This window comes from Falco naumanni, chromosome 1 (genome assembly GCF_017639655.2).
Source record: "Falco naumanni isolate bFalNau1 chromosome 1, bFalNau1.pat, whole genome shotgun sequence".
NCBI lineage: Eukaryota > Metazoa > Chordata > Aves > Falconiformes > Falconidae > Falco > Falco naumanni.
The window spans coordinates 26,645,509-26,668,340 of NC_054054.1; the positions used below are offsets into that span (position 1 = coordinate 26,645,509).

The window sequence follows — 22,832 nt, forward strand, 5'->3', positions numbered from 1 at the left end:
GAATTTAAAATAGAAAAAAGTTTGAATAGACCTAAGTAAATACTGTATGTCATCTAAATAGAGATTATATATAATTTTAAACAGGTAACTAAGTCTAAAGAGATGTAATTGCAAGTAGATATCTAAGTCTAGAGAAGTCTAAAAAGATACTAGTGTCAAAATGTACATCCAAACAGATAGCTAAACAGATGTTCTGTATTGTAAGTAGACATCATGTAAGTAGTCATAGTCTTAACAGATATTCAAGTGTAAACATATATATTAAATAGGTATTTTCTGTGAAATATATGTGTAAATAAGTAGATATTTAAGTGTAAATGCCTACCCTATATTTTTAAAATGCAAAGAAACCCTGTTTATAGAAAGGATTTAAAAACTTCTCTAAATATCTATCTATTGAAGATACAAAAGTGCAAAAGTGCTTTCAAAAGCTGCCCCTTCCACATTCTCCTTTTTCCCCTTTTCCCATCCCGATTTGGGGCCTATTCCCCTAAGTGTGGACTTTCCTCTGTGGGGCAATGCATGGCACAGAAATACCCTAAACCCCCTGATTCTGGGTCTGTGATGGGGGGTGGGCAGGAATTGGGGCGAGGGGGAGAGGAAATACCATTCTGAGGTTTCCAGGAAAGCTAAATCCACCTGGATTTGTGCAGCTGGAAAGCAAAAACCCCAACAAACTACCCCCTTTTTCATGCACAAAACCAAAAGCAAAATCACCAATTTTTATGTTGTAGAAAGGTGCCAGAAACCCCCAATTTTTTTATTTGGAAAAGCAAAAAAACTTAATTTTTATATTGTGGAAAAGCAAAAAAAAGCCAGTTTGGGGAAAATGCAGGGTAAATGCTGGCAGTTTGAGGGGCATCGCTGGGGATTATCTGGTGTGTGTCAGTCATCCAGAGTGGATTATCCAGTTGTGGGTTATCCTAGGTGAGTTATCTGCTGTGGATCATCCCGGGTGGACCTCCTGGTGCAGGTCATCCCCACATATGTCCCACCGTTCATCTTTCTACCCACACAGACCCCTGTCTGTATGTGTCCATTAACTTCTGCTTCGTTTCTGTTTACTTCCTTGTCCCCCTCTGGTGTGTCCTTCCTCCCCCCCAAGTGCCTCAGCAAAGCGTCCCCCCATGGGAGGTTTTCCTGTGACACACACCCCTCATCCTCGGTCCTCTTTCTTAAGTCCGTTCTTCCTCCCCTCCCCCCCTTCGCGTGTATTCGGCACCCTTCCCCCATAACCCCTCTGCTTTTGGCCCCCAGGGTACTTGCTGCAGCCTCTCACCTGCCCATTGTCCCCCACCCACTTCCCTTCACCCCACTCCCATTCCACTCTCCTGCTATGTACTGGATTTGTGCTGGAAATGGTGTTGATAACCCGGGGATGAGCAGCGCCTTTGCGCAGCACCGAGGCCATTCGAGCTCCTCACACCATCCCGCCTGAGAGCAGGCTGGGGCACACAGCAAGTCGGGACAGCTGATCTCAACTGACCAAAGGGATATTCCAAACTATACAATATCATATCGGTCATAAATATCAGTTCAGTCATAAAACTGGGGGGAGAGACTGGCAGAGGGGGTGCTGCTCAGGGACTGGCTGGGCATCGGTCAGTGGGTTGTGAGCAGCTGTGTTCATTTTTATGGCTTGTCTTTCTTGGGTTTTATTTTTCTCTCATTACTTTTTTTCCTTCTTCTTTTCAAGTCGTTGTTGGTTGTGGTTATTGAACTGTTTTTATCTCAGCCCATGAGTTTTTTCGCTTTTACCTTTCTGATTGACTCCCCCATCCCACCAGGGGGCGGGAAGTAAGCAAGTGGTTGTGTGCTGCGTGGTTGATGGCTGGGATTAAACCACAGCATGAAGTTAGTTGCAAGCCCTGCCTTGCTAATGCTTTAGGCTCTCTGTGTTATTCCTGCCATCTCGATAGGCCATCCTTGTTTTTCATCACTGCTTTATAGCGCCTTTTGCTCCGTAGGCAGCAGTGCTTGGGCTGTGCAAGCATACCTGTCTCCCAGCAGTTTCTGCAACAACCATGCTGTCTGGCCTAGCCAGACTTGCAAGGCAGAATCACTGTAGGTTGTGCCGTGGCTGTTTCACTCTTCGGCTTTGGCAGCTTACTTCCCAGAGGCTGGGAGAAGGGAACCATGGCCAGGTTTTAGCAGAAGAAGGTGTCGGTTGCAGGCAGAGATGTATCGCTGTGCACAGCTGTTTGGCAGGTGTCTTGCTTGTTGAAGTAGAGGTGTATTTCTTGCCTTGCAACTCTTGATGCCAAAACAATCAAGGGTTCAAGTTACAAAAGCCTTTTGACATCCAGGTTGACAGATTTCTACCAGCACTGTGTTTCAGCTGTGTTGCCAGCTGAAAATGGCTTGCCGGCCAGAAGATATTTATTGGGTATAGAAGTGATTGTTTTATGGAGGCAAATTAGGCAGCCAAAGGAACTGAGCTGCCTGCCTGATACACTGGCAGAACAGCCCATCTGGACTACCAAGTATTGCATGTTGCAGGCAGTGAAGTGCAAGTGGCAAAGCTTGGTGGCAGGAGCAGGAAGGAGTGCAGAGCCAAGATGGAACCTCCAGAGCTCTATGGTTGTCTGCTGAGGACATCTAATATACCAACATGCCTCTGCTTTCCCTGCTTCATGTCTAATTACTTTGCAGGCTGGAGGACAGGACAGTAACTCCGTGCTGTGTCTCCTCCCTACAAGCTCTGCACTGGAAGCCTTCTGTGTATGCCGGAATGGGACAGCAGATTACTGATAGCAGAGAGGTGAGGAAAGGTGCAAACAACACAACAAAGCCCAAGAATCATCAGCCTCCCAGCTAATTTGCAGATCAGCCACTTGCATCTGGTCTGGTCTGCTCAGATGCGCTGTTTTGCGCTGAATTAGCAGGCCCACTTGCACAAAGCAGTTGTCAGTCAGGTCTCAGCAGCATTCAGGATGCCCACCTGAGTTGCCTTATTTTTTACGTCGTTGTTTTTTAAAACAAATATCTCTGGTATCTGTTGACTCGCTGCTGTCACTTACAACTCTGATGATACACGCAGACGGATACAGCAATCGCGGGGGCTTGCGTGGGGGCTGTGGAGGAGAATCTGCTCTACTGGGAGGTTCCCGGTGCTGCTGCTGCTGCTCCTCCTGAGGTAAAGAGGCGGGAGAGGCAGGGACTGCAACAGCCAGCAGGGCTGGAAAGCGGCCAAGGAGAAAGGACTGAAATGCTCAAGCCAGTGAGATGGGTTTTGGTACAGATGCAATGAATACTACGGCCTGGCCTGCCAGTGGGAAAGGGCGGAGAAATGCACACCCAGCTCAGTAAGCAGTGACCGTCAGTGGCCGGTGTAAACGGGGCTGCGACACCGGCCGTTGATGCGCTGCTGCCGCCCCGTGCCCAAGTGTCGGTACCGCAGCTCGGGAGCGCCGTCCGCGCACCGGCGCCCCCGTGCTCCGCGTTGTCGCCCGCGGGCAGTGGCGATGGGGTACCGCGCTGCCCGCGGCGCTCGCTGCCGCCCCGGAGCGCGGAGCCGCAGCCCGGCGTTGGCGGCCGGCCCTGGCCCGGCGGCGCGGCTGGCGGTCGGCGGGAGAGGGCTGGCGGCCGGCGTGAGGCGAGCGAGCCCCTGCGGCGGGGGCGGCGGCGCGGGAAGCGTCAGTCCGCCGCTGCGGCAGGCTCCCGGTCCGCTGGGGGCGAGCCGGGTCCGGGCGGCCCCGGAGGTGCCGAGGGCTGAGGGGAGGGAAGAGGGGAAGGAGGCGGACGAGCCCAGGGCGTAGACGCCAAGCGCCTCTCCAGGTCGCCAGAGACCCCTGAGCCTCAGCCGGCCACGCTCGCCCCGTGCAGCTGCGGCAGCTCTCAAATGCTCTCGATCTTCCTTATCACGGGTGCCGTCAGCACCGGTGCGGGGAACGAGCGGCGTCCCCAAAAGCCCCCGCGGAGGGAGAGGCTTCGGGCAGGGGCGAGCCACGGTCATACAGCTGGCTGCTGCTCCTCTCCCTCCCCCAGAGGCCGTGCTGCAGGCGTGGCTGCCCATTCCCCCCGGGATGCCGCGGGCTGCGCCGCCTCGGGCTGCCGGGGGTGGGCTCTGCCCCGCCTGCCCCCTGCGGCGCGGGGGCGGGAGAGGACAGGCGGCCGCGGCCCGGCGGTGGGCAGGAGCTGGGGCGGCCAGGGAAAGGCAAAGGAGACGGGAGCACAGGCTACCTGGCTGGTAGCTGCCTCCTGCTGCGGGCAAGAGAGATCCTGCCTCTCCAGTCCGCAGCAGGCCAGGCTGCCAACGTGCACAGCAGGGTCTGTGTGTGTCACCAGCAGCGTGGCGTGGCCGTGTAGTGCATGAGCGAGCGAGGCTACATGTCCAGGAAGTTTCATCTCGTAAGAGCAGTGCTCTCTTGGGTCAAGGACAGCCAAGTGACCGGAGTTACAGAAGAAGAAGTGAGTAGAGGAGGAGACAAGAAGCATTTGAGCCGTCAAATTCTCCCAGCAGCACTGAGAGCAAGAGCTGTGGTGAGTCACAGGCCTTCAGGGCCCTGTCACCCCTCTTTTGTGTGTCCTGGGGCCCTCCCTGCCCCTCTCGGCCCTTCTCTTTCCTGTGATGCTGTGATTCGTTTGCTTCCCAGTACCTCTTCTCTCTATTCTTCTGTGCTGCTCCCTCTTCCTTTCTGACCCCCTCTTTTGTTCTACCAATCCTTTTACTTTTTTGTTCCCTCTTCCTTTCTGCCCCCCCTCTTGTTCTACCAATCCTTTTTTTTTTTGTCTCTGTGCTTTTGTCCTGCTCCCTCTCCTTTTTCATCTTCTGTCCTGCAGCCCACTGCTGTTTTTTCCTCTACATCTCTATGTCCTGACCCGTATCCATGTCTTTCCTGCCCCCTTCTCTGCCCCAGTTTCTGACCTGTTCCCTAGCGTTCTTTTCCTCTCTGTGCCTATATGTGCCACTTTCTGTCCCAGCCTTCCTCCCTGTCCTTCCTTCCTTGTCTTTTTTGCTCTATCCCTTTGTCTTGCTCACCTGTTGCTGTTTTTTTCCATTCTGTATCTTACTGTCACTGTCCTGCCTGTTCATCTCCTTCTCTCTGACTCTTTGTGCTGCTTCCTGACCCTATCATTTATTCCTTCACCTCTCTGTCCCTGTTTTTTCCCTTGCTCCACCTCCCTGTCATTCTCTCTGTTCCTCTTTTGCTGTCCATCCCAGCATCCTGATCCCTGTCCCACTCTTTTGCAGCATCCCATGTTCTGGCTCCCTGTCCATCACCTGTTTTCTATATCCCTCTGTCCTTCTTGTCTCTTCTTGTCTCTTTGGCCTCCTACCGATCACTATCTTTCCTTTCTTAGTCCATCTCTCTGCTTCAGTCCTGTCTTTCTGGCTCTAATGTTTTTTTCTCCATCTCTGCTCTACTACCCGTCCCTCTTCTCTTATTCTCTTTGCCCTCCATCCTCCCCCTAATTTTTAGCCTGAATATCACTGTACCACTGCCTGTCCCTTCGTTCCTCACTATATCCCCCTGCCCAGATCACTGTCCCGTTATTCCCCTCTGCCCTTCTCCCTGGCTTTTTTTTATATCCTCTAGTCCATCGTTGATTTTTCTATATCCACCTCTTTGTCCTGATGCATATCTCTCTTCTTTCCTCAATCGCTCTTGCTTGTTCCATCTTTTTATCTTCCTCCCTTTTATTCCTCTCACTTAATTTCTCTCTCGATCCATCTGTTCTGCTCCCTGCTCGTCATTTTGTCTCTCTTTCTCTCTGTCCTACTCCCTGATCCCCTTTGTCTTCTGCCATGTCTTGCAGGGCTCTCTATCCCTTTTTCAATGATTTTCACAGACTGTTCCCAAACCCTGTCTTCATGGCAGCAAGCTGGCCTCTAAACGCAGGTGCCATCAGCATCACTTTGGAGAAAGAGTGGCACCTCCAGCAGCTCCTGCAGGAGGAGGAGTTTCTGCCTGAGAGCTACAGTCATCACTGTGGGTAACAGTTGCTTGTGCTTTCCCTCTTCCAGAGGCAGCACTGAGGACTCCGTTGTTGATTCTTTTCCAGGAGTGTTGTTGGCTGCATCTGGCTCAGGTTTGTGGCCATTGCCTTTGGCTTCATTCTGCTAGTGGCATGGGTGAAAAGGGACAGTTGGGCACTTGCTGGCTGTGGGCAGGAGCTGCCACAGCTGAAGCTGGAGACGCCAGAGAAGGGTAAAGCAGCTGAAGAATAAAATGAAGGGGATCTAGCCAGCAGCTGCCTCCAGCTGCAGACAGGATCCTGGCAGACTGCCAAGATCTCTGGGTGAGGAAGGATCTGTCTTGGTGTAGTCCTTAGCAGATCCGATCACCAACGTGCACAACAGGGTCTGTATGTGTAACCACAGCACAGCACAGCCCCGTAGCATGCATGCGTGTGAGGCTGTGTATCTGGGAAGCCTCGTTGTAAGAGCTGGGAGAAACCAATGTATTCGCTTAGGTGAAGGACAGTCAAGTGGCCAGAGCTACAGAGGAGGAAGGGAGGGGGAGAGACAGACAAAGACACAAGTCTGAGGTGTCAGATTCACCCAGCAGCTCCAAGAGCGTAAGCTACAGTGAGTCCTGGACCCTCGGGGCAGTCACCCCTCTTCTGCATTCCGATCCCTCCCTTCCCCTGCTTCTCTTTCCCTCACTGATGTAATTTTTGCACTTGCCTGTACCTCTCCCTCCCTCATTCTCCAAGTCCCCCTCTTTCTCTGTCATTACCTCTCTCTTTTCTGTTTCTCTCTGTGCTTCAGTGCTGTACCCTGTCCCTCTTTTTTTCCGATCCTGTCTGTCCTGCAGCCCATCCCTATTTTTGTCTTTCTCCGTCTGTCTCTCTTCCTATCCCAGTATTTTTAAATTCCTTCCCCTCTACCTCTTAGCCCTTCACAATCCCTCCACCCCTGCCAATTCTTAGTGTCTGCCTCCATGTCCGTTTGTAAATCCCTCTCTGTCTCTGCCCCACATTCTAGATATGCTTCTTCTTTCTTACATTCTCTCATTCTAGGCCCCGTCCCTGTGTTTTAATTTCTTCCCTCCCTGCCCCATAGCCCATTTTTGTCTTTATCGTTCTCTCTCTGTCTGGCTCCCTACTCTTTAATTCCTTCACCTCTTCCAATTTAGCTCATCAAAGTGTTTTTTTTTATTTCTCAGTCTCTGTCTGTCCACCTCACTGTTCCCTTTTAAAATTCCTGCACCTCTGCCCCGTGGCCCATCAGTACTCTTTGTTTTTCTTATCTCTCTCAGTCAGGTTCCCTGTCTCTTCCTCCTCTCTGGCCTGTAGCTCATAGCTAATTGACTGCCGCCCCTGTCCCCCATGGCTTCCTTTCCGTTTTTCAATCCCCCCTCTCTGCCCTGTAGCCGATTGCTGCTGTATGGAGTTTACATGGCAGGGTTTTGCTGGCTGGGCTAGGGAGGGACAGGGGCTGCAGGGGTGGCTTCTGTGAGAAGGAGAACCAGGAGTTGCCCCCGTGTTGGGCACAGCTAGTTCCGGGTTCAGGATAGATCTGCTGCTGGTTAAAGCTGAGCTTATCAGCAACACTGCTAGTGCCTCTGTGGTGATACTTAAGAAGGGCTAAAAAATGTTGCATGGGAGCTGTGATAGAGAAAATGTGAGTGTGAAACAGCCCTGCAGACACCAAAGTCAGTGCAGAAGGAGGGGGAGGAGGTGCTTCAGGAGGAGCAGAGATTCCCCGGTAGCCAGTGGTGAAGACCATGGTGACACAGCTTGTCCCTCTGCAGCCCATGGAGGTCTGTGGTGGAGCAGACATGAACCTGCAGCCCATGGAGGACCCCACGCTGGAGCAGGTGAATGTGCTTGAAGGAAGCTGTGATCCCGTGGAGAGGAGCCCATGCTGGAGCACGTTTTCTGGCAGGACCTGTAGCCCGGTGGGAGGGACCCCATGATGGAGCAGAACAAGAGCATGAGGAAGGAGCAGCCGCAGAGACAACGCTGTCCCCCTCTGCTGCTCAGGGGGAGGAGGTGGAAAAGTCAGAAAAGAAAAGAAGTCCAGGAAAAAAAGAGAGGGGCAGGGGGAAGGTGTTTTTTAGATTTGTTTTTATTTCTCATCCTGATCAGGCTTTGATTGACAATAAATTAAATTATTTTCCCTATGTTGGGTCTGTTTTGCCTGTGACAGTAATTGGTTAGCAATGCCTTTCTCCTTATCATGACCCACAAGGTTTTTTTATTGTATTTTCTCCCCTCCCCCCCCCTCCGATCTTGTTGAGGAGGGGGGAGCACCAGAGGGGCTTGGTGGGCACCAGGCAGCCAGCAAAGATCAGCCCACATCTTCCCTTCTGTCAGACTCTTGATCCCTGTTTTTAAATTCTTGCCTGTGCTTCTTGAACCCAGTCGCTTTTCAAATTTCCTTCCTATTCACCCAATATGCAGCCCTGTGTACCTATGTTTTAATTCTTGTCTATCATTCTTGTACCCTGTGGCTTTCAAAAATGTCTTTCTCTGTCTCCCTCTATCCCATCTCCCTGGCTATACTACTTCTTCCCTCTCAGTCCTGTACCCTATCACTTTTTACATTTTCTTTCTACATCTCCCTCTTTTCTATCTCCCTGTCCCTATTTGTTAGTTCTTGCCTGTGTTTCTTGTGCCCTGTCTCTTTTCAAATTTTTCTTTCTGTGCTTACCTCTATCCAGCTCCCGATTTCTGGGTTTTTTATTTCTTGCCGTGTTTCTTTTCCCCTATCAATTCAGATTTCCCCCCCCCTGTCTTTGTCTTCCCTCTGTCTCGCTGTTCTGCTGGTCCCTTCCACCTTTCTTTTCTGCTCTCTGTCTCTTATTTATCCCTCCATCTCAGTGTCCCTGTTTTTTCCTGCTCAGTCTCTCAGCCCTCCTCTCTCTACACCCATGTCCTGCTCCTTGTCCCTCTCTTGTTCACAGCATCCCGTTTTCTGGCTCCCTCTGTCCTTCCTCCTGCTTTTCCCTTTTATCCCCCTGTCCTGCTGCACTTGGACATTGAGTCTTGTGGCCAACTCACTGCCAGGATTTCTTACGTGCATTAATGAACAAACATTTCCTGCCTCCTCTGTGCCCCCGGATGCATTGCAGCCCCTGGTGCAGAGCTCCTGGCCGTGCCCCAGTGCAGGGGGGGGTGTGATGTGCTGTGGGGCTCTGGCAATGGCCCCTGTTCCCCTGGGACTCCAGCTGGGGCAGCCCCAGGTGCATCCAGTGAGGCTGAGGATGGGGCTGGCCCTGCTGTGTGAAGGGGCTCCAGCTGTAAAGGGGCTGCCTGGGCATCCCTGCCCAAGGGAGCTGGCAAAGGGGAACTGGCTGAGGAGGGAATCCAAGGGGGTCTTGCAGACAGGTGCCTCCAGCAAGGAATCGCCAGGCCTTGCAGCCAGGAAGGATCCGGAGCGCATCACCAGCACACGGTGCCGGGAGCTCGGTGTCTCCATGGGCTGCATGTGTGAGCTGCTGGGAAGCCTCATGGTGGAGGAGCATTGAGGTGCCCGCCACCGAGATGGGGATAAAAGTGTCGGGGTGGTGAAGGTCTCCTGCTGGTGCCAGGAGCTGTGGTGAGTCTTGCCTTCTCTTGTGCACATCCAAGTCCATCTCTGCTGTCCTTCCCCACATCTCTGCGTGCCTCCCTATCTGCCTCTGATCCTGTCTCCCTCTTCGCTAGCCCACCTACCTGTCTGCTCCCCAAAACTTGTGACTCTCCAGCTCTGCCCTCCACCACTTAATCCATTAATTTTCTTCTGTTTCCTTCTCTGTCTACCTCTCCTGATTTTTCAGTGCTTTCCTGTGTTTCTTATACCCCATTGCATTTTAATTTCTCTTTCTGTTTCCCTCTCTCCTGTGCCTATTTTTTAACTATTTCCTGTGTGTCTTGTACCCTGTTGCTTTTAATTTTTTTTTATTATGGTTCTTCCTATCCATCTCCTTCTCCATGTTTTTTTAAATATTCCTGTGTTTCTTCTACCAAATCAGGGTTTAAATTTTCTTTCTACATTGTCTTCTATCTATCTCCTGGTCACTATGACATCTAGGCTATAGAAAAATTTTAATGCAAAGGAACCCTGTTAATAGAAAGGATTCTAAAATGCTAGCCCCCTCTAAATACCTGTCTATGGAAGATACAAAAGTACTCTCAGAAGCTGCCTTTGCCCATCCTGATTTGGGGCTGATTCCCCTAAATAAAGACTTCTCACTGCGGGGCTGCGCACAAGGAGTGGGAGCCACTGCCATGGCACATAAATACCCTGAACCTCCTGGTTCTAGGTCCGCAACAGGCGAAACCATTTGGGTCTCCCACGAAAGCCAAATCCCCTGGGATCTGTGCAACTGGAAAGCTTTTCATGCCAAAACCAAAAGCAAAACTCACCAGTTTTTATGGTGCCCCTATCAATGACTGTTTCTATGCATGTAGACCCTCCGTGTGTCTGTCTCCCTTCCCTCGCATGTGTGGGCCTTCCCCTGAATCACCTGCCCCACCCCCAGCATCTGTCCCTAAATTTGTTCCCCACCCCATGCCAGGTCTGTCGTGTCCCTCCTGTAACTCCCCCCCCCGGGGCCTTCACCACCCAGTGTCACCTCCTGTCAGCCCCTGCGCCTGTGGTGGCTCTCTCAACAGCCCAGGGCCTATCGCTGCCCGATGTCCTGTCACCACCTGGTGTCCCTCATGTCACCCCCAAGGCTGTCCCCACCTGCTGTCCCCTCCTGTCAGCAGCCAGGGAAAGATGCCGAGAGCTTTGATAAGTGGCACTGGGCTGCCCATGCTGCAGGGCCAGCACAGGGAGGGGACATCTCAGGTTGTTTGAGTGTCTCCTTGCACTTACAGGAAGTTCAGCCAATGGAGCCAGTGGCCATTTCTGTTTATTGCCACAAACCTACGTACATCCCAACTGCAGCACATCCACAAAAACTCTGGAGAGGATGACTATTAAGTAAGGAACGAACCATCAGTATTGAGAAGTGCCCCAGGACAACATTTCGTGCTTTCTCCATCACGCCTGCTGCTGCTGCAACAGCCCAGCTGCATGAAATCCTGCTGTGAATTACGAGCTGTGGCTCTGCTGAGTAATAGCCTATGGCTTGCAGACTGTCTGGCCCCCCTGACTATTGCTTGCAGTTCAGGTAAATATAATAGAAGGGCTTGTTTAAGTCTGGCAGGGCTAGCTAGGGAGCTTGGTAACCCTAACCCCGTAAGCCACGCTGTGTACCTTATTTTATATTAACAGGACCTCCTGCTTCCTGGACTTAAACATGTGAATCTTCCATACTCAAATTTGACATTTATGAATGTGTCACAACCCTAAAACTAACTGTAGAGAAACCTAAGCCCCCCAACCTAGCTCATAACCCTCCTACCCTGCCGTCCAAAACCTACCCCCCCCATACCTCCAAACCCTCCCCCCGGCTGTTGCTAACCCCCTACCCCCCACCATAGCTATCGATAACCCCCTATCCCTCCCCCACTATTGCTAAACCCCTACCGTAATCCCAGCCCTCACTTCACACACCCTAAACCCCCACCATGCTGAGGTTTTGGCTCTTTTCCAGTTTCGTTTCATTGCTGTTTATGGGCCTCTTGCTGCTTGTGTTTGTTTCTTCTGCTCTTTTTTTCTTTTTCTTTCCCTTGCTCTCTGGACTGTCTCCTGAGCTGGCATTGCTGGTGTGGCTTTGTGGCTGACTCTCAGAAGGGCTTTGACTACAGCTGCAGCTAATGATGGGACCACTTCGGCTTGGACTTCGGCTTCCCTCAGGCTGGTCAGCTGCAGCAGGTGCTGCTGTGTCCTCTTTCATTGTATCAATAGCCTTCTCTTTTGGTCCTTTAGGAGTTTTCCCTGCAGCTTCTTCAGCTTTTGCCGATCCGTTACTCTCAATGTTGCCTTCCTTGTAGTCTGGTACAAGCACAGCCTCATCAGTCTTGAGTTAGATCAGAAGAGAGCCGTGAGGAGCTGCTTACCTGATGCTTGGGCCTGACAGCACTTCTAATGTTTTGTCCAGGCGTGTTCTTTTTCTCATTTTTTACATCTGGTGGTTCTTGTCTCAAAGGTGGTTTATCACCACCTGGCCGTTTCTCTTTTTTGCTCTTTACTTCTGGTACATGCTTCTCTTTATCTTTTCCTCAATTTTTATCTAGAGGTTTGCGTTCCTCCAATGTACGCTTTGAACCATGAGCAGCTTTGGGATCAGACTGCTTCCGCTCATGTGGAGGGGGGACTGTAGCTGCTCCTTCTGGCATCTCCAGTGCTTTTGTTGGATGGCTCTGCTTGTTTGTTGTCTTGGCTTGCCTTTCTATACTAACATAGATCCTCTGTTTTGAGAAGGGGAGTCTCTTCTTGCTAATTTACTCTTTTCATCATTACACTTGAAACTGGAATGATCTCTGTTGCTATCATAGACAGACCTGTTGTCTTGGTTAGGAGTAAAGTCTTCAGCAGTGGACTCATGGCCAGGATCATGTTTCTCTGAAGATCTACGGTCTTTGGAAGACTGAGAAATATTTTGTCCATTTCCTTGTTCAGTTGCATGTTCCAAGTGGTCTTTTTCTTGCTGAACACTGCTCTTCTCAGAAGTGTCCTTGCTTGACAGAGAATGACCCCAGTCTTTGTTTTTTCCTTTTTCATTTGACATTGAACTCTTTGACCTTACTACATCATGCTGGAAGCTTTCATAACTTACTCTTTGGTAGTTTTCTGTGTTTCCCCCAAGGCTTCATCTCTTTTTCATTGTGTTTTACAGGGTTTGGTGGCTTAGTACTCACAGTCTTTATAATGCTAGCAGGTTTTCCTGCATCTGTGGGCACTTGGGTAGTTTTAATGTCTTCCTTCTTCTTCATTCCACTTTGACTTAGAGACCTGAATCATTATAATGATGTTTTCAGCAGGGGCTGTAATATCCTTGTTATAATCCTTCACTTTCTTAATAACACTTCCTTTTTTACCTGGCTTTCCTTCACTTTTTATGATGGGGCTTCCTCCAGTAGAACTAGTGTTAAGAGGAAAAAAGTGTGCAGTTGTAATGGGTGAGATACAAACTGCCATAATGCTTCATGAAGCGGCTTTTGTTTAAATTCTAAATCTTGAGTATTTTTTCTGAAGGTGTTCAATTAAGGGAACAGACAAGAGAAAGGATGAGTCCACTAACTAAGATGATGAGTAATCAATTAATTTAGTATCTTGTGACTCTACGTTTAATCAATGAAGACACGAGATTCTTACCAGACTGGGGACTGTCTGATCTGGTAATTCCTTCATGTCCTACTTCTACCAATGATGGAGAAATTAGATATACATTCTTGTTTCAACATGTAAGCAAGCAATTGGGGAGAGGTAAACACAGCTAAAGTTTTGGCCCCATCTCTGCTTGAGAGCATGAACAGAGAGTCCATTTCAGTGTCTTCTACTGTAATGGGCTCTTGGTTTGCTTGCACCTTGTAACAACTTAGTATTGGGAAATCCTTTGTTCCCATCCCCTTTTCTTCTCTTCCAGTGTTTTTTATGTTTATTTCCATTGCCATCTCCCAGGGGATTTTGCACTTCCTTCTCTTTTGATTTTGTAGGATTTTTGATGCCATGACTCTCCCTTCCAGAAGGTTCTTCAAGGTAATTTCCAGCCCTATTACAATTTCCATGGCTCTGTCCACCAGGATAATCCTCTCTACGTCCCTGTAAATTTTCTCATCTGGTTCCTGGTGGACCTAACCTATCAGGAGAAAAGTTCTTTCATTTTACTAAAAGTCGAGGTTGAACACCAACAGCATAGCCCTTGTGAAAAATTTCATACCATTCTCTATAGTTCCTTTCCCATTTTCTGTATCTTTCATTTTCAAATGGATCTCTGAAGTCTACACTTCTGCCATAGTAAGCTTTCGTATTATATGATGGAACTGTGTATCTGTTGAAACATTCCCATTCTCCTTCCCCTTAAGGTGTGGCCTGTTTAGTGGGAGAGTGGCCTCTAAATACTGGAGACCTTGACCATGCATGGTATCTTCTGTATGGGGGTGACCATGACCTTGAACAGGGATAACCTACATGGTTACATGTACATGGACCTACAATGATAGTTACAACTCTTCCCTCTGCCTCTTCTAGGATATGGCAGCGATTGCAGGTAGGAACAAGAGTGGGCATGACTAAATGATCGAGAGGAGCAGTGAAAGTGGGAAGAACCTGATCTTGACTTGGAGTGTTTATACAAACCTGTAGAGTGAGATGAAGCACTAGAGGGAGACTTAAACCTTAAAAAAAAAACCACAACAAAACCAACCAAACACCAAAAAACCAAAACACACAGCCAAAAAGCCAAACACAACACAAAGGAAATAAATGAGTTAATTCAAAACAGTCAGTCACACCAGGTTTTTCTCTCCCAAATTTGTTTTTGGGTTTTTTTCCTCTCCATATGCTTATGTCAAAGCTGCTTTCAGCTGCTGATATACTGCTACTGCAAATTGAGGAGCATGGTAACATGTAAATGTTTCTGCTTACAAGCTAAGACAGCTGCTGCTTTGTTAGTGTCAAAACGTACAGGAAGGGTAAGTCTATTTCCACTCACTTCTATTGCATGAACTACTATAGCTATGGATGGATTTAAGGGGGCGTATACTGGCCTCTACTGGTATGTGAACGTTATTTGTCATAAAATAATAGCTTTGACTCTTCCAAAAATTTGCTCAATCACTATCAACCAAGTCATTAAAAATAGAACGTCAGAGGCTGTTTTCTATTGGGAAATCAATTTCTTCAGCCCCGTCCAGCCAGTAATCAAAAGGGTGGCTTTCCACCTTGTCCTGTAATTATATTTGATTTTGAGATGTACTTATGGTTTCCTCAAAGTGTTCATTTTTCAGAGTCCTCTTTACAATCACATACTGAAGTTTTATTGGAAATAATTTTACCGCAAGCACAGATCCCCTTTGTTAAAGCCAACTCAAATTGAGCCATTTAAAAATTAATTACGACTTGTATTCTCCACAACTATCTATGCATACTTATTTAATTATAAACCAGCTGTTGTGGAAGTTATGTGCATGTTATGGCCTCGTTTAACAGGTTACAAGTAGTCATAGACTCGATTTCTGTGGAATACTTACGGTTTCCAGCCTGGTCTGCCAACTGCTGAGTGAATTCTACTGGCTGTCATTGGATGACCTGTTGGAGTAGGGACAGCTAAAAAGAAAAAATCCCATTCAGTTCATCTGAAGGTAATTTTTAAAAAGAAATTCTAAAGTTACAGTCACTTACCAGTTGAGGGTATTGATCGTTCTCGGGGGCTCAGAAGACGGTAATGCCAGTTGTCTTACTACAGAAACCAGGCAGCCTTTGTGAATAAATGCAAACAGCTGGAAAACAAGCTCTAATAAATACAGTATTTCAACAGCATATGTTGAAATAAAACTTACCTTCTCTTCCAACACACCGCTGTTGGAAGAGGGGCAAGATTTACAAAGTTTGGTGGCAGTCACCCGAGCAGCAGGAGGTGTCACAGTCACAGGTAGCGGTGGTGGTAGCAGCTGCTGCTGCTGCTGAATCTGCTTACAGAGCCCTTTTGTGTAGCCAGTTCCATTTTTGAAGTTGTTCACAGCCTAGAGGCAGAAGAACACTTACAAAAAGGTAATCTGACACTTCAGTAGACAGACGAACAAAATTCCTGTAGATGCTATCAAGCCTACAATAAACCAGCATACAGATATATGAACAGGTCACATGAAACACTGATATTAAGGACTGGTAATCCAGAATATCTGTAGTTAGAGTACTTCAGTGTAAACACCAAATTTGAAAGGCAGGCAATCATGTTTAAACAAAAGTGTGACCTGAATTTGCCATATTGTCTCTAGAGACTTGTCAGCTTCTGTAACAACAGATAATGCATTTGAAAAGTAAATGTAGCCTTATTCAATTTAGCCTTCTTTAAGGAGATGTAAATTATTATTTTATTCCCTTTCAACTTTTTACAAATAGACTTTTCTTACAGTTTACAAAGAAGTCATCATGTTACCTGGCGTAGGAAGTTGTTGGCGTTAGTTGGCTCCGGTTTTTATAGAATTGTTACAAGCTGTTACACACCCCCCACCCAACAATGGCGTACGTGTCCAACATTCCTCAGGGGCCTCCAGGCACCTTGACCCCCCCCTCACCCCAAGTCTGGGCACATGCACGGCGGTTTGGTTAAGCTTTGCGGGATCAGCCTCCCCCATTGCTCCATGGCGTCAGTTGGTTTCCTCCTTTAACAAGGTATAGACAAATCTCTTCTGTGGCAGCAGTGTTACCTTCCTGCCTCAACAGCGTATTCACTGACATGGCAACGTTGAGACAGCACATCTGCTGTGGCCATGGTGGGCCTCACCCACGCAGTCTCTTACACCACCCCGTGGAGGAAGGAATAGAGATAACACGTATCACAATAATTAACGACATCTAATAACTAACAACATCTCTAGTAACTATATTATAAACTAACATTACAAAACTGAAATTTTTTACAACCCGGTTTCATGGTCCCTGGTTTCAGAAGCAGAAGGAAAAGGGTTACACGGGCAATTACAAGGTGTGCGTTTGCAAGGGCAAGTAATAAGTATCATAAAAATTACAGCAATAGTTAGCAAAACGGAGGTTGCAAAATAAATTGGTACAAGAACATACAGGTATTCCATTATTTCCCGTGAATTCGACAACACAAAGCGAAGCAATTGCAGTCCGGGTGGTCTGCTGCCCTGCTCTGTCAAAGCTGGGGTCAGGATGCGCAGTAGGAAAATAGATTTCCACAACCCCTTAGCTAAACACGCATGTACCATATGGGTCTAGAAACTTCTGTCATGAATTTAAGTAAAAGGAAACAAACAATAACACTCTACAACACGTTGAATCAAATGTATAAAACATGGAATGATACATGGCGATCATCATACGTGGATACATCGGCACAGCAAGACCACATAACGAATAATAAATAAAAAACCCCAACCAAACATTTTTTAGCGTGTATAAGGTTTGTGTGTGGGGGTTGAGAGTCAGGAGCCAGGAGACGGGCATTTTAAAAGGGTAAATTTTCGTGCCCCCTTAAAGCATGGGTCCAAACTGTGGCTGCGCATGCGCTTTCCGTTGTGCAGGCAAGCCTTAATTCTGGTCAGGGCGTCAGCCTGAACCTTGGCCAGGAGGGTCACCGACCAGCTGCTTCGTCTCGCCACAAACGGTCCTTGCCATTTTGAGAAGATGGGAGCAGGAGACGACACACTCTGTGTGTGCCAGAGTGTGTACCTGAGCGGGTGGGGGCCTGAGCGAGCGAGGGCCCGAGTGTCTGCCTGAGTAATTGTGTGCCTGAGTGAGTGAATGCCTGAGTGAATGCCTGAGTGAATGCCTGAGTAACTGAGTGTTTACGCATGTGCCTGAGTGAGCGTGTTGCTGAGTGTGGGCCTTAGTGAATGTGTGGCTGAGTGAGTGTGTGCCCGAGCATAGTTCTGAGTGTGTGCCTGAATGAGTGTGTGGCCAAGCGTGTTCCTCAGTGAGTGTATGCCCGAGTGAGTGTGTCTCGGTGTGTGCAAGTCTGTCTGAGTGTTTCCAAGTGTGTTTGTGCCTGAGCGTGTCCCTGAGTGACTGCTTGCCTGAGTGTGTGTCTGAGTGCATGCTTGAATGAGTGTGTGCCTAAGCGTGTGCTTCAGTGTGTGGCTAGAGTGCGTACTTGAATGAGTGAGTGCCTGAGTGAGTGTGTGTACCTGAGCGTGTACCTGAGTGACTGAGTCCCTGAGCATGTGATTGAGTGAGAGTGAGTGTGTGTACCTGAGAGTGTACCTGAGTGAGTGACTGAGTCCCTGAGCATGTGATTGAGTGAGTGTGTGCCTGAGTGTGTGGCTAGAGTCTGCTTGAGTGAGTGTATGCCTGAGTGAGCAAATGCCTGAGTTAGTGTGTGCCTGAGTGTGTGCGCGTCTGAGCGTATACCTGAGTGAGTCTGTGCCTGAGTGTGTGCCTCAGTGAGTGAGTGCCAGAGTGAGTGTGTTGCTGAGTGTGGGCCTTAGTGAATGTGTACCTGAGTGAGCGTGTGCCTGAGCGTAGTTCTGAGTGTGTGCCTGAGTGACTGTGTGTGCCTGAGTTTTTGCCTGTGTGAGTGTGTGTTTCTGAGTGTGTGCCTGAGTGACTCTGTGTGCCAGTGTGTGCCTGAGTGAGCAAGTGCTAGAGTGAGTGTGTGGCTGAGTGAGTGCTAGAGTGAGTGAGTGTGTAGCTGAATATGTGCCTCAGTGAGTGTATGCCTGAGTGTCTGCCTGAGTGAGTGCCTGAGTAACTGAGTGTTTAGGTGTGTGCCTGAGTGAGTGTGTGCCTGAGTGAGTGAGTGTGCCTCAGTGAGTGAGTGTTTGAGCGTGTGCCTGAGTGACTGTGTGTGCCAGAGTGTCTACCTGAGTGAGTGTGTGGCTGAGTGAGTGTGTGGCTGAGTTTTTGCCTGAGTGTGTGCCTGAGTATGTGCATGCCTGAGTGACTGAGTGTTTGAGCGTGTGCCTGAGTGACTGTGCTAGAGTGAGCGTGTGTTTGAGTGTGTGCCTGAGTGAGTGTGCACCTGAGTGTGCACCTGAGCGAGCGTGCACCTTTGAGAGTGCATGACAGAGTGTGTGCATGACAGAGTGCCCTTGAGAGTGTGTGCCTGAGTGAGTGTGTGCGTTAGAGTGAGCATGTGTCTGAGTGTGTGCCAGAGTGAGAGTGTGCTTGCGTGAGAGTGTGCCTGCGTGAGTGTGCCTGCGTGAGGGTGTGCCTGCGTGTGTCCCTGAGTGACTGCTTGCCTGATTGTGTGTCTGAGTGTCTGCCTGAGTGAGTGTGTGCCTGAGCACGTTCTTGAGTGAGAGTGTGCCTCAGTCAGTGTGTGCCTGATTGAGTGTGTGGCTAGAGTGTGTGCCTGAATATGTGATTGAGTGAGTGTCTGCCTGAGTGAGTGTGTGGCTGAGTATGTGCCTGAGTGTCTGTCTGAGTATGTGCCTGAGTGAGTGTGTGCCTGAGCGAGTGTTTGCATGACTAAGTGCCTGGGTGACTGAGGGCATGAGTGTGTGCCTGAGTGAGTGTGTGCCTGTGTGTGCCTGAGAGTGTACCTGAGTGAGTGTGTGCCTGAGTGTATGCCTAGAGTCAGTGAGTGCCTGCGTGAGTGAGTGAGTGAGTGTGTGCCTGTGTGTGCCTGAGTGAGTGGGTGAGTGTGTGGCTGAGTGTGTGCCTGAGTGTGTGCCTGAGTGAGTGTGTGCCTGAGTGACTGTGTGTGCCTGAGTGTGGGCCTGAGCGAGTGTGTGGCGAGCGAGCGTGTGGCTGAGTGAGCGCCTTAGTGTCTGGCTGAGAGTGTTCCTGGAGTCCCTGAGTGACTGTGTGCAGGAGTGAGTTTGTGCCTGAGTGAGCGTGTGCCTCAGTGTTTGCCTGAGCGTCGCAGATCTCTCCAAACTAGCCAGCTGCAACAAGGCCTTTTACCACCACGCACCAACATACCGTCCATGCCAGTCCCTCTGCTGCCTTCTCCTAGTCTCTTCTCAGCCAGGGCACACACTCCCTTCTCTCTGCTTCTTCCTCCTCTCTCTCCCTCAGCTGCTCCCTCTTCACTGGCTGCCCAACCGCTGCACAGAACCAGCCACAGCTGCACCTTATCTACATCAGCCAACCCACGCCCTGAAGCCAGCCCACAGCTGTATGTTAGCAATGTTCATTAACCCGGCTTCATGCCTCTGCACCTGAGTGAGTGTGTGTGCCTGAGTGAGCGTGCCTGAGTGAGTGTGTGGCCGAGTGTGTGCTTGAGTGTATGTGTGCCTGAGTGAGTGCCTGAGTGTGTGCCTGAGTGTGTGCCTTTCTGCCTGAGTGTGCCTGAGTGCGTTTGTGCCCGAGTGTGTCCCTGAGCGAGTGTGTGTGAGTGAGTCCCTGAATGAGTGTGAGGCCAAGTGTGCGCTAAAGTGAGTATGTGCCTGAGTGTCTGCTTGAGTGAGTGCCTGAGTGAGTTCCTGAACATGTGTTTGAGTGAGCTTGTGGCTGAGTGTGTGGCTGAGTGTGTGCCTTAGTGTCTGTCTGAGAGTGTGCTTGAGTCAGTCCCCGAGTGACTGTGTGCTAAAGTGAGTGTGTGCCTCAGTGTTTGCCTGAGTGAGTTTGTGCCTGTGTGTGCCTTAGTGCCCATCTGAGAGTGTGCTTGAGTGTGTGCCTGAGTGTCTGATTGAGCCAGTGTGTGCCTGAGTGAGCATGTGGCTGAGTGTGTGCCTTAGTGAGTGTATGCCTGACTGAGTGTTTTCTTGACTGAGTGCCTGAGTGAGGTAGGGCATGAGTGAGCATGTGCCTGAATGAGTGTCTGAGCAAGTGAGGGCCTGAGTGTGTGCGTGAGTGAATGTGTGCCTGAATGAGTGTGCCTGATTGAGTACCTGAATGATTGTGTGGCTGAGTGTGTGCCTTAAAGAGTGTGTGCCTTAAAGAGTGTGTACCTGAGTGTCTCCCTGAATGAGTGTGTGCCTAAGTGTCTGAGTGAGGGAGTGCCTGAGTGTGTGTGAGAATGGATTTGTGCCTGATTGAGTGTGTTCCTAATTGAGTGAGTGCCTGAGTGTGTGCCTGACTGAGTGCCTGATTGTCTGCCTGAGTGAGTTCCTGAATGAGTGCCTGAGAGAGTGTGTGCCTGAGTGTGTTCTAAAGTGAGCATGTGTCTGAGTGTGTGCATGAGTGAATGTTTGCCTGACTTGAGTGCCTACCTGAGTGAGTGTCTGAGTGAGTGGATGCCTGAATGAGTGTCTGGCCGAGTCTGTGCCTGAGTGAGTGTGTGCCTGAGCGAGTACCTGAGTGTTTGAGCGTGTGCCTGAGTGCCTGAGTGAGTGTCTTCCTGAGTGAGTGTGTGCCTGAGTGTGTGTGTGTCTGTGTGTGTCTTTGCGTGTTTCTGTGTGTCCGCCCGTGTGTGCCTGTGTGTATCTTTTCCCTCTAGTTATCTAATTAATTTTGGACTTTGAGTTGAGGTTTTTAGCAAGAGCTGAGGAAAAGCTGTGCCCTTCTGGGAGATGTGACGATATTGTTCTTGGCCTGAACAGTAAAAATCAGCCACGTTGCCACTTGGGGGTCTTGGGTTTGGAGGTGGATCTTTGCCTGGTATTTTACAGGCAGCAGCACAAGCTCCAGGCAATACGAAGAATCCGTCTTAAGTCGCCGATATGTCGGACTGGTGAATTTTTTGTATTATGCACATCTAAGCAAGTAGTTCTTTTGAGCAGCAGAACAAACGGTATTAATTTCCAGTAGATTCCCTCATGTTTAAGAAGATATAAAAAAATACCTATCCGAGTATTTTCTGGACTCGAGGCAGACATAACGCCTCTCCTTTGTGTAGACTTTAAAACCAGTTTGTACCTTCCATCCAGCTGCTTATCTCCATGAAACTTGTATGGGTTTAAATCACTGTCTGTCAATGGGCTTCCAATCAGACACTGTATTCAAAATAAAAAGATGGGGGATTACAGGTAGAGTCCCCACGTGAAGACAACAGGAGCAGCAGAACCACATTTCTAAATGAAAGCAAGCTAAAAATGTCACCTAACCAGAACTGCATTTTGGCTGTTGTATGTGAGCAGCAGAACTGCCCCAAAAATTCAGGATCTGACCACAGGCCAGACGTTCCCCATGTTGTTGTTTTTCTGGCATTTTTTAAACTGTGTGGAAACTGGCATGTGTTACAGCTCTGACACGTGTTAGAGGTGCAGTCCAGAAAAAAATATTTGAATGAAATTTGGATTCTTGAGGATTGGATGTCTACCAGGATTTGAAAATACAGCTTTCTGAGCAGGCCTCCTAATTAGGCTCCCGGTTACTCCAGAGCAGCCTCACAGAATGATTTGACAGCATAATATGAGTAAAATAAGACTACTTGCTAGCAAAGCAAAACAATGAAACACGATTTATTGATGCATTTAATCAAGATGCATATTTTGGTGCAATTTTAGCATAAACCGATCATTTAGAATATACATATGGAGTAAGGTCAGCAATTTACATAGTCATCTGTTGTACAGAGCATTGTGTGGCGCAGGTCCACCCGTTAATAAAAAGACAACCACAAAGAGCTGAGTCACTCTTCTGTTTTTCCTTACAATGTCTGAATGGCCACTCCTGGAGTAATTAAAAATACCCAGTACCACAAGTACTTTCAACATCAGCAGTAAGAAGAGACCTCTGTTACTTTAAGGAATATATTTCACATTCACAGAGGTCAGATTCCATTTGAGTCACTGGGTCTCCTGGAATGCAGGACCCAGACCGATATTCTGCCGTAGCAAGGCAGGTCTCTCAACGCGTGTCCTCCCCAACGGCCTGAGCGAATTATGCCCTGATACAACAAAAGCTCACTTGCAAGAAAAAGCCTTTGGGATCACACAGCAGGCCTTTGATAAGGGCTCCTTCTGTATTTTGCTGAAGCTGGGCATAACCCAGCTGTTACCGTCTGCTGGAAAGAGCTCTTGGCATAAGGCACCTCACAAATGTCTGCCAAGCACCAGCCCCTTGACAAAGCGGACCATCCAAATCCTCGCGGGCTGAATCCTCTCCAGAGATGCACGATTTCTTCAGCCTGGGGGCAGTTGCTAGTTATGCTTGCAGCCCACATGTCTCCAGGTAGTGACTGTCCGAAGGTAGGGGAAGACTTTTATGGACTGAATCCATGTAAGTGAAATAGTGATTTTTCATGGGTAATTTGGAAAAGCTGTTTTGAATTCTAAATACAGATACTGTCGTTATTGCAAAAGCGACACCTTCTTGGGGCATTTAATTTCCTCTAAGCCATCCTTAATAATCATTACGTTTTTATTAAATTTCTGGCCCTAGGACTAACTATTAGCATTGATTTAGAGAATAAGTCACTGATTAAAAGTTTTCCCATAATGATTTCATCCCTGTCTCACTTAAATACTGAAAACTGTCAAGCTACCAGCAT

At 48.8% G+C, this 22,832-nt stretch overlaps 2 pseudogenes; both read right to left on the reverse strand.

The window, feature by feature from the left end:
• Positions 1-6,742: 6,742 nt before the first annotated feature.
• On the reverse strand, positions 6,743-16,262 carry LOC121082664 (annotated as a pseudogene).
• LOC121084908 lies at positions 11,370-13,056 on the reverse strand (annotated as a pseudogene).
• Positions 16,263-22,832: the final 6,570 nt, after the last annotated feature.